This window comes from Peromyscus maniculatus, chromosome 7 (assembly GCF_049852395.1).
Source record: "Peromyscus maniculatus bairdii isolate BWxNUB_F1_BW_parent chromosome 7, HU_Pman_BW_mat_3.1, whole genome shotgun sequence".
In the NCBI taxonomy this organism is placed as follows: domain Eukaryota; kingdom Metazoa; phylum Chordata; class Mammalia; order Rodentia; family Cricetidae; genus Peromyscus; species Peromyscus maniculatus.
Window position 1 is genome coordinate 13,514,282 of NC_134858.1, and position 7,864 is coordinate 13,522,145.

Sequence of the window (7,864 nt, forward strand, 5' to 3'; positions counted from 1 at the left end):
GTTCTTTTTGACATTTTGGTTAGGTAATATCTCACTGAGTATTTTTGCACCAATATTCATGAGGGAAACTGGTCTCTAATTCTCTTTATTTGTTGAATCTTTATGGTTTGGGTATCAGGGTGACTGTGGCCTCATAAAAAGATTTTGTCCATGTTCCTTCTTTTTCTATTTTGTAAGATAGTTTGAGAAGTATTGATATTATCTGTTTTTTGAAAGTATGGTAGAATTCTTCACTAAGGCTTTGTGTCTCTAGGCTTTCTTTCTCTTCCTTCCTTCCTTCCTTCCTTCCTTCCTTCCTTCCTTCCTTCCTTCCTTCCTTTCTTTCTTTCTTTCTTTTGGGTTGGAGTCTTCCAATGACTGCTTCTATTTCCTTAGGGGTTATAGGTCTATTTAAATTGTTTAATTTATCTTGACTTAATTTTGGTAAGAGTTGTCTATCAAGAAATCTGTCCATTTCTTTTAGATTTTCTAATTTTGTAGACTACAGGTTATTGCAGTACTACCTAATGATCTCTAGATTTCCTCAGAGACTGTTGTTATATCCCCCTTTTCATTTCTGATTTTGCTGATTTGAATATTCTCTCTTTGCCTTTTAGTTAGTTTGGATAAGGGTTTCTCTATCTTGTTGATTTTCTCAAGAACAAATTCTATGTTCCATTGATTCTTTGTATTGTTCTCTTTGTTTATATTTTATTGATTTCAGCCCTTAATCTGATTATTTCCTGCCATCTGCTCCTCTTGGGTGTGTCTGTTTCATTTTGTTCTAGAGTTTTCATGTGTGCTGTTCACTTGTAAGTATGAGATCTTACCAAATTCTTTATGAAGGCACTGAGTGCTATAAACTTTCCTCTTAGCACTTCTTTCATTGTGTCCCATAAGTTTTATTCCATTGCTCATTTATTTTCATTGAATTCTATTTAGTCTTTTACTTCTTTCTTTATTTCTTCCTTGACCTAGTGGAAACTCAGTAGAAAGTTGTTACATTTCCATGAATTTATAGGCTTTCTGTTTCTGCAATCCAGCTTCAATGGTAATCTGATAGGATGCAGAGGTTTATTTCAATTTTCTTTATTTGTTGAGACTTGTAACCAAGTATGTGGTTGATTTTAGAGAATATTCCATGAGGTGATAAGAAGAATGTGTATTGTTTTATGTTTTGGTGAAATATTCCATAGATATCTGCTAGGTCCATTTGAGTCATACATAATGTCTGTTAGCTCCAGTATTTATCTGATTAATTTTTGTCTGGATAATTTGTCCATTGGTTAGAATAGGATATTGAAGTCTCCCACTACTAATGTGTGATATATTGGTATGTGATTTAAGCTTTATTAAGTAATGTTTCTTTTATAAATGTTCATATCTTAGCATTTGGTACATAGATGTTCAGAATTGAGACATTGTCTTGGTGAATTTTTCTTTTGATGACTATGAAATGTCCTTTTCATCCCTTTTGATTATTTTTGGTTTGAAATCTGTTTTGTTAGATAGTAGAGTAGCTTCACCAGCTTGCTTCTTGGGTCCATTTGCTTGGGTAATCTTTTTCTAACCCTGTACTCTGCGGTAATGTCTATCTTTGATGTTGAAATATGTTTCTTGTATACATCAGAAGTGTGAGATGACTCATCCCTAACAGACTTGAGGGCCACACAGCCCAAACAAGTAAAAAAGATACTTTTTGAGAGCCAGCTTGGGTCTGCCTAAGGGCCTTAGCAACAGCAGCTGAAACATGATCTGGAGATTACCTGGACCAATGAGAGACAGTTATGTCACATCAGTTGATGCATATTCATCAGACCTCCCCCCAGGGAGGGGTGGAGGTTATATAAGGCTTGCCTCTTCCTGAATAAACTGAGCTTGTTGTTTTGACATTCTCCCAGAGTCTGTGTGGTATGACTCTGTGCCTACTTGGCCCTCTCCCCCAAAAGGGAACAACAGCAAAGGACCCTGCTACACAGAAGGATGGATCTTGTGTTATTATCCATTCTGTTAGCCTGTGCTTTTTAATGGGGAATTGAGTCCATTGATATTAAGAGATATTAATGACCAGTGATTGTTAATTACTGTTATTTTGTTGGTGATGGTGTTGGTGGTAGTGTGTGTGTGTGTGTGTGTGTGTGTGTGTGTGTGTGTGTGTGTGTGTGTTTCCCTTCCTTGAGTTTTGCTGGTGTAAGATTATTTATTGCCGATGTTATGTGGGTGTATTTAAGCATGTAGGAACTTTCCTACTAGTACCTTTTATAAGGCTAGATTTTTGGATAGATGTTATTTAAATTTGACTTTGTCATGAAAGATCTTGTTTTCTTCATCTATGGTGATTGAAGGTTTTACAGATTATGGTAGTCTGGGGTGGCTTCTGTGGTCACTTAGAGTTTTTAAGACATCTTTCTAGGTCCTTTTGGCTTTTAGAATCTCGGTTGAGAAGTCAATGTAATTCTAATACATCTATTTTTATATGTTACTTGTCCTTTTTCCAGTTTTTAATATTCTTTCCTTTTTCTGGATGTTTAGAGTTTGATTTTTTTTTAATTTTTTATAAAATTTTTAATTCTTTCTCAGGGGACAGAGTGAATTCAGACCCCCATTACCACAAATTATTCAGTTGAGTTTCTTGCATTTGAGTAAATCACATGGGTCAGCACATCTGGAGTGCAATGGATAAGCCTTGCCCTGGGAAAACCACCTTCATGATCATGGTATCTCCCATGCTGAGTAAGTATAGGGTTTTGATTATTATTTGGGGATGGATTTTTCTTTTCTGTTCAATCTATTTAGTGTTATGTAAGTTTCTTGTATCTTTATAGGCATGTCCTTCTTTAGGTTTAGAAAATTTTCTTCTATGATTTTGTTAAAAATATTTTCTGGGCTTTGAGCTGAGAATCTTCTCCTTCTATTCCTATCTATGTTTGATTGTTGTAGAGATTATATATCCACATATATGAAAGTGAAATCTCACGCACACTGGGCCTCACACACACACTAGAAAAACCTGTACGCTGATCTGTATTCTAAGCCTTCTTCATTCTCGTTTGCAACAACTCTCTAAATTGTCCAGGCTATTTTCAAAGTCACTCCACATACCAAGCTGGCCTGAAACTTAGATCCTCCCACCTCAATCTCTTAAAAAGCTGGGATTATAGTTGCACACTGCCAAGCCTGGCTATCATCACATGTATTGATTCATCAAACTAATTCGCTTGGAGTGCAAAGGGCACGGAATTCTGATCTTCTGAAGACTGCTCACTACCAAGCATCATAAACTTTAAAGTCAGAACAACATGAAATGGGAATTCAGCTCTACACTTATTATGTTTATGACTTTGAGTAATACATTTAACAAGTTCCATATGAAAACATTTGACTATACTAGTATGGAAATAATTCACATTTAGTACTTTGATTAAATAAAACTTAGGTATAGTCTCTGATAATAAATGTCAGTTTTGTAAAAGGTTGTTATATAATAAAATAACTCTATCATTTGATGTGATCCTGGGTTGTTTCAAGGTCAAAAGTGTCCTTGTGTTACATCTAAGTAGCTGAGACTAAGAACAGTTAGATGTCAGTGTGAAGATATTTAAAGCTACTGTCCAGAACAGCCAAAGGAGAAAACACTGCTACCCAATGCAATAGGGGTCCATCTGTCATGTCATCCAACATTGTCCGAAGTGCCATTTGTAGCCAGGAATGAACAAAACTTTTATCTCTGAGGCACTAATATTAATTTCTCTGGCTTTGACAGAGACAAATTGCTCATACAGCATAACATTTCACTAGACAGTCTGTAAATCTGTGGGAGGGCCCTGCTTGATGACTTTGCAAGATATAGATGCATGTAGAATTCCTATATTTGTTCTAGCTCTTTGCAAACAAAACAAGACATCAACATGAGAGAGTGTTTCACTCAAGTGATCCTAGAGCTGAATACTCACCTCCTTCTAGATGTGTGCTGTCTCCTATACTAGTGAGTAAACTGCATGATGGCTCCATTGGGAAAACAAAATGTATAGACTAAAATTCAACTACACAATTGTGATTCATCTTGCACCTAGGATTAAGTAAAATACAGTGGCACAGAGCCAGTAGGTTTGTGGGTTATTATTGTTATACCTGCATTCAAATACCTTTGAATTTCTAATTACCACAGCAGGTAACAAACAACGTCAAAATTGTCATTTTTGTTTCCACTAATTTTTATAATTTCATAGTAAAGCTTCATTTCTTCTAGTATCTTAAAACATCTCCCAGAATCCTTCATTGTTTGATGAAATAATGATTCAGTGTCATTATTTTTTATTTTATGTGTATGAATGTTTTGACTGCATATATGTCTGTGTACAATGTGAGTGCCTTGAACCTGTTGAGCCCTGAGATGGGCAGCAGATCTCCTAGAACTAGATCTACTGATGGTTGTGAGCTACACATTGGTCCTGAGAACCAAACTCTAGTTCTCTGCAAGAACAGCAGATGCTCATAACTGCTGAGCCATCTTTTTGCCCTCCCCACCTCCCAATATCTTTTTAAATAAGAATTCTAGGCTTTTAAAACTCATCTTTTTAAACTCACTCCTATGGCAGGGGCTACCCTGAGACCCTGGTGTTTCAGAACTGGCTGAAGTGGGGCCAGCTACTGTAACTTGTGCTGCAAGAGGAACAGATTCCATGGCCAAGGCCAAGGGTGAGTTGGAGATTATGTGGAAGCTTCACATTGTCTCATAAAGTTTACAAGAAGCTTCATGATGAGAATGCGTTTGTCATTGTCTAATCCAGTGTTCCCCAGATAAACAGAACATGCCTCTATCAGTGAGTATACATCATTATCCTGTGGCTGGGGTCTGTGGGGTGTACTTTGTTAAACACTGATCTCCAGTAAGTTTAAATACTGTAGGTGCATGAGGACTGATAATTATAGTTTGCACTGTCAGTTTCAATGGTGCAGCACCCTTAGCGGATGGTGATTTTCTATCAGAGATTTTTATGACTGGAGTCTTTCTTCATGGTGTGTGCTGTGTTTTCTATTCATAGCTCAAAGGAAGGCATTGTTCTTGCTACCTTTTCTTGTCATGACATCACTGCTGGGCTAAGGACCCTCTTCCACTTAAAATTTGCCCTTTACCTACCTCACCTCTCTCTTGATGTCTAGAAACCTTTGAAAGCAAATACTAAAGTAAGAAACTCTTGTTTTCTTTTTTTTCTGCTATCAAAGTTATTTTGTTCATTGTTTCCAATGCTAAATTTAGGTGACTGTTTCAAATTTCCAGACTGTATCATAATATGATCCATTTCCTCTTGAGTTATTCGGATAAAGAGGAGCTCTCTCAGGTCCACATTGCATTGGGTTTCTTTCTTCAGTAAATTTTCTTTTTCAAAAGACAGTCGTCTGAAACTTGACAAATGCACCCTTCATCTGCCTGCTGATAAACATTTCTGGCTGTTCAGGTCCCCAGTTTCTCTTTCTGCAGCTGCTTCAGCATTCTCTGCAAGATTATGACTTACTTACTAGATTCTTCCCTTCTCTTCCTCCTCCTTCTTGTTTCCCTCCTTCTCCTCTTCCTTTCTTTACTTTCTTTCAGTTTTTTGAAACAATATTCCACTGTCCAGCCCAGAACTCATGACTGTTCCCATTCTCAGCCTCTTGACTGCTGGGATCACAGCCAAGTACCCCCATTTTGTGATAAATGGCTCTTCTCTAGGAAATGTGTGATACTTCTGCCTGTGATGCTCCAAAGGCTGCCTGTGATGGCCCAAGTGGAAGAGGACCCACAGAAAGAAGAACCTTCAGTTGAACCCCTTAGCCACTTCCTCCCGCAGCATAGTCACTGCCACTGTGCACCCATGCCTCTTCTCCTCTTTTTCCTTAGCTGGTTTGTTTTGTCATTATGACCTCATTAAGGGAGTATCCCACCTCTCAGGAACCTCCCTAGGCTCAATGGATTCCTAGAGCTCAGCCAGATGGTGCTTTTGTGATTGCATGTTCACGGAACTTGGCTTTATCTGCCAAAATCTTTTCTTGGAGAATCATTACTTCACATTATTTACAGGGATAAATATTGGAATTGCAAAGGTACAATTCAATATTAAGTAATAATATGATGTCATACTGTGCACTGTCTGTGACAGACATCTAGGACTCAAAACCTCCTATGGGTATTTGAGAGAGGTTCACCACTTTCTCAAGTAATTAGGTCTCTGCACCTGTCTGGCTTTGACAGCCCATGAGTCCTGTTACTTTGAGGTTTTATTTCTCTTTTTTTATCTTTCTCAGGCTCATTCTGAGACTATCTCTCTCCTACTTCTCACACAGGTTCCCTGAAATCTGACTTTATGATCCCACTTGTGTCACATGGGTGTTCTTGACACTATCATCCAAATTTATATCTTTTTATAAACATAAATATAGGGTTGGAGCCCAAATTGTGGAATTTATAGACACTTGAGCCATTCTACAAAACATACAACTGACCAAATCAGTTTTTTTGCATGTAATACAAGATGAACTTTGACTCCCCTGCTTTGACCTCCTGACTGGTGATGTTAAGGCAGATCCCACCATGCTCAAAAGAATTTGGTACGTTCTGCCTTGGAAGTGAAAGACAGCAGGAGAAAAGGGAGATGATCAGTGGTTGGTTGGATATATCACAGAAGTAAGTTTTACCTTCATATTTTCAGATGATTGGTGTTATGAAACAGCACCACATAAAGTCACCTTTCCAAACACCTTGGCATCTTTCAGCGCCTCATAGGCTACTGCTTCTGTCTTTTGTATGTGTTGCTACACTGCCTTCAGGAATGTTCTAACTTGCCAAAGGATAATGGCTTACTTTCTGAAACATTCTCACATCAGAGATGATTCAAGAACATTTGAAATTCAAAGTCATTTCCCTGACTATCTCAACATGTTTTCTCTCAGTACTCTTTCTTTTATAGGTATATTCTTTCTTTCTTTCATAATCTGTATTTTAACATTCATCTATTTTACTTGCTTGTTATTGAAGCAAGTCTCCCCCGGCAGTGGTGTGTGTGTGTGTGTGTGTGTGTGTGTGTGTGTGTGTGTGTGTGTGTGTTTGCTTTTATCACAAGATTTCTCACTGGGTGTAATTTGCTGACTAAGGTAGGCTGGCTGGCCAGTGAATGTTGGGGATTCACTTGTCTTTACTGTGCAAACTCTGGGGTTACAGGCACATAGCACTGTCCTTGTTTTTTGTTTGTTGTTTTTGTTGTTGTTTCTTAAGATATGCTCTGGGAAATGAGCACTTTACTGATGTAGCTACTTCTCCAGTCCCAGCATATCACTTTAAATAAGCTCTTGCCATTCTAATGAGAGCAGAATTGGATCTGTATTTCTTACCATTATTCTCCCAGAGCCCAGCCCATACCAAACTCAGTAAGTAATATTCAATGGGCCAAGAACTGCTGCAAGTCTTTTGTGAGCATTGACTTTAACCCTTAAATCAACCCCATTTTATGAATTTTTTCCCTATAGTCAAACTAAAAAACCTTGAGATAGACAAATATCAAATGACTTTTTCAAGGTTGTATAGCTAATATGCAAATACACTGGCATATAGCTCTAGGAAATCTGAGTGAAAATGCATTGTTTTAGTAGATAAGTAACAAAGATTAAAAACTATGAAGTGAAATAAGAGAGAAGATGTCAACTTACATGAAGATGATCCACTGAGATAATGATGAAATATCCCTCAGAGACCTCTGAAAGACAGCAGGGATGTCTCTTCAGCATCTCTGACAGGAGGAGTGACATCAAGGGCAGCTTCAGTGTGTTTGTATTAACATATCTAAAGGAGGCTGTGTCAATCACGAGAGAGATTATTCTGGAATGTCGATGATAAACAACAAGGGAGGGA

At 37.7% G+C, this 7,864-nt stretch overlaps 1 non-coding gene across 1 annotated transcript; it reads right to left on the reverse strand.

Moving 5' to 3' along the window:
- Window positions 1-2,556: 2,556 nt before the first annotated feature.
- Window positions 2,557-2,720, reverse strand: LOC121831254 (U1 spliceosomal RNA). The gene has a single exon (XR_006074628.1). It is a non-coding gene; the product is annotated as a U1 spliceosomal RNA (small nuclear RNA).
- Between the last annotated feature and the right edge of the window lie 5,144 nt (window positions 2,721-7,864).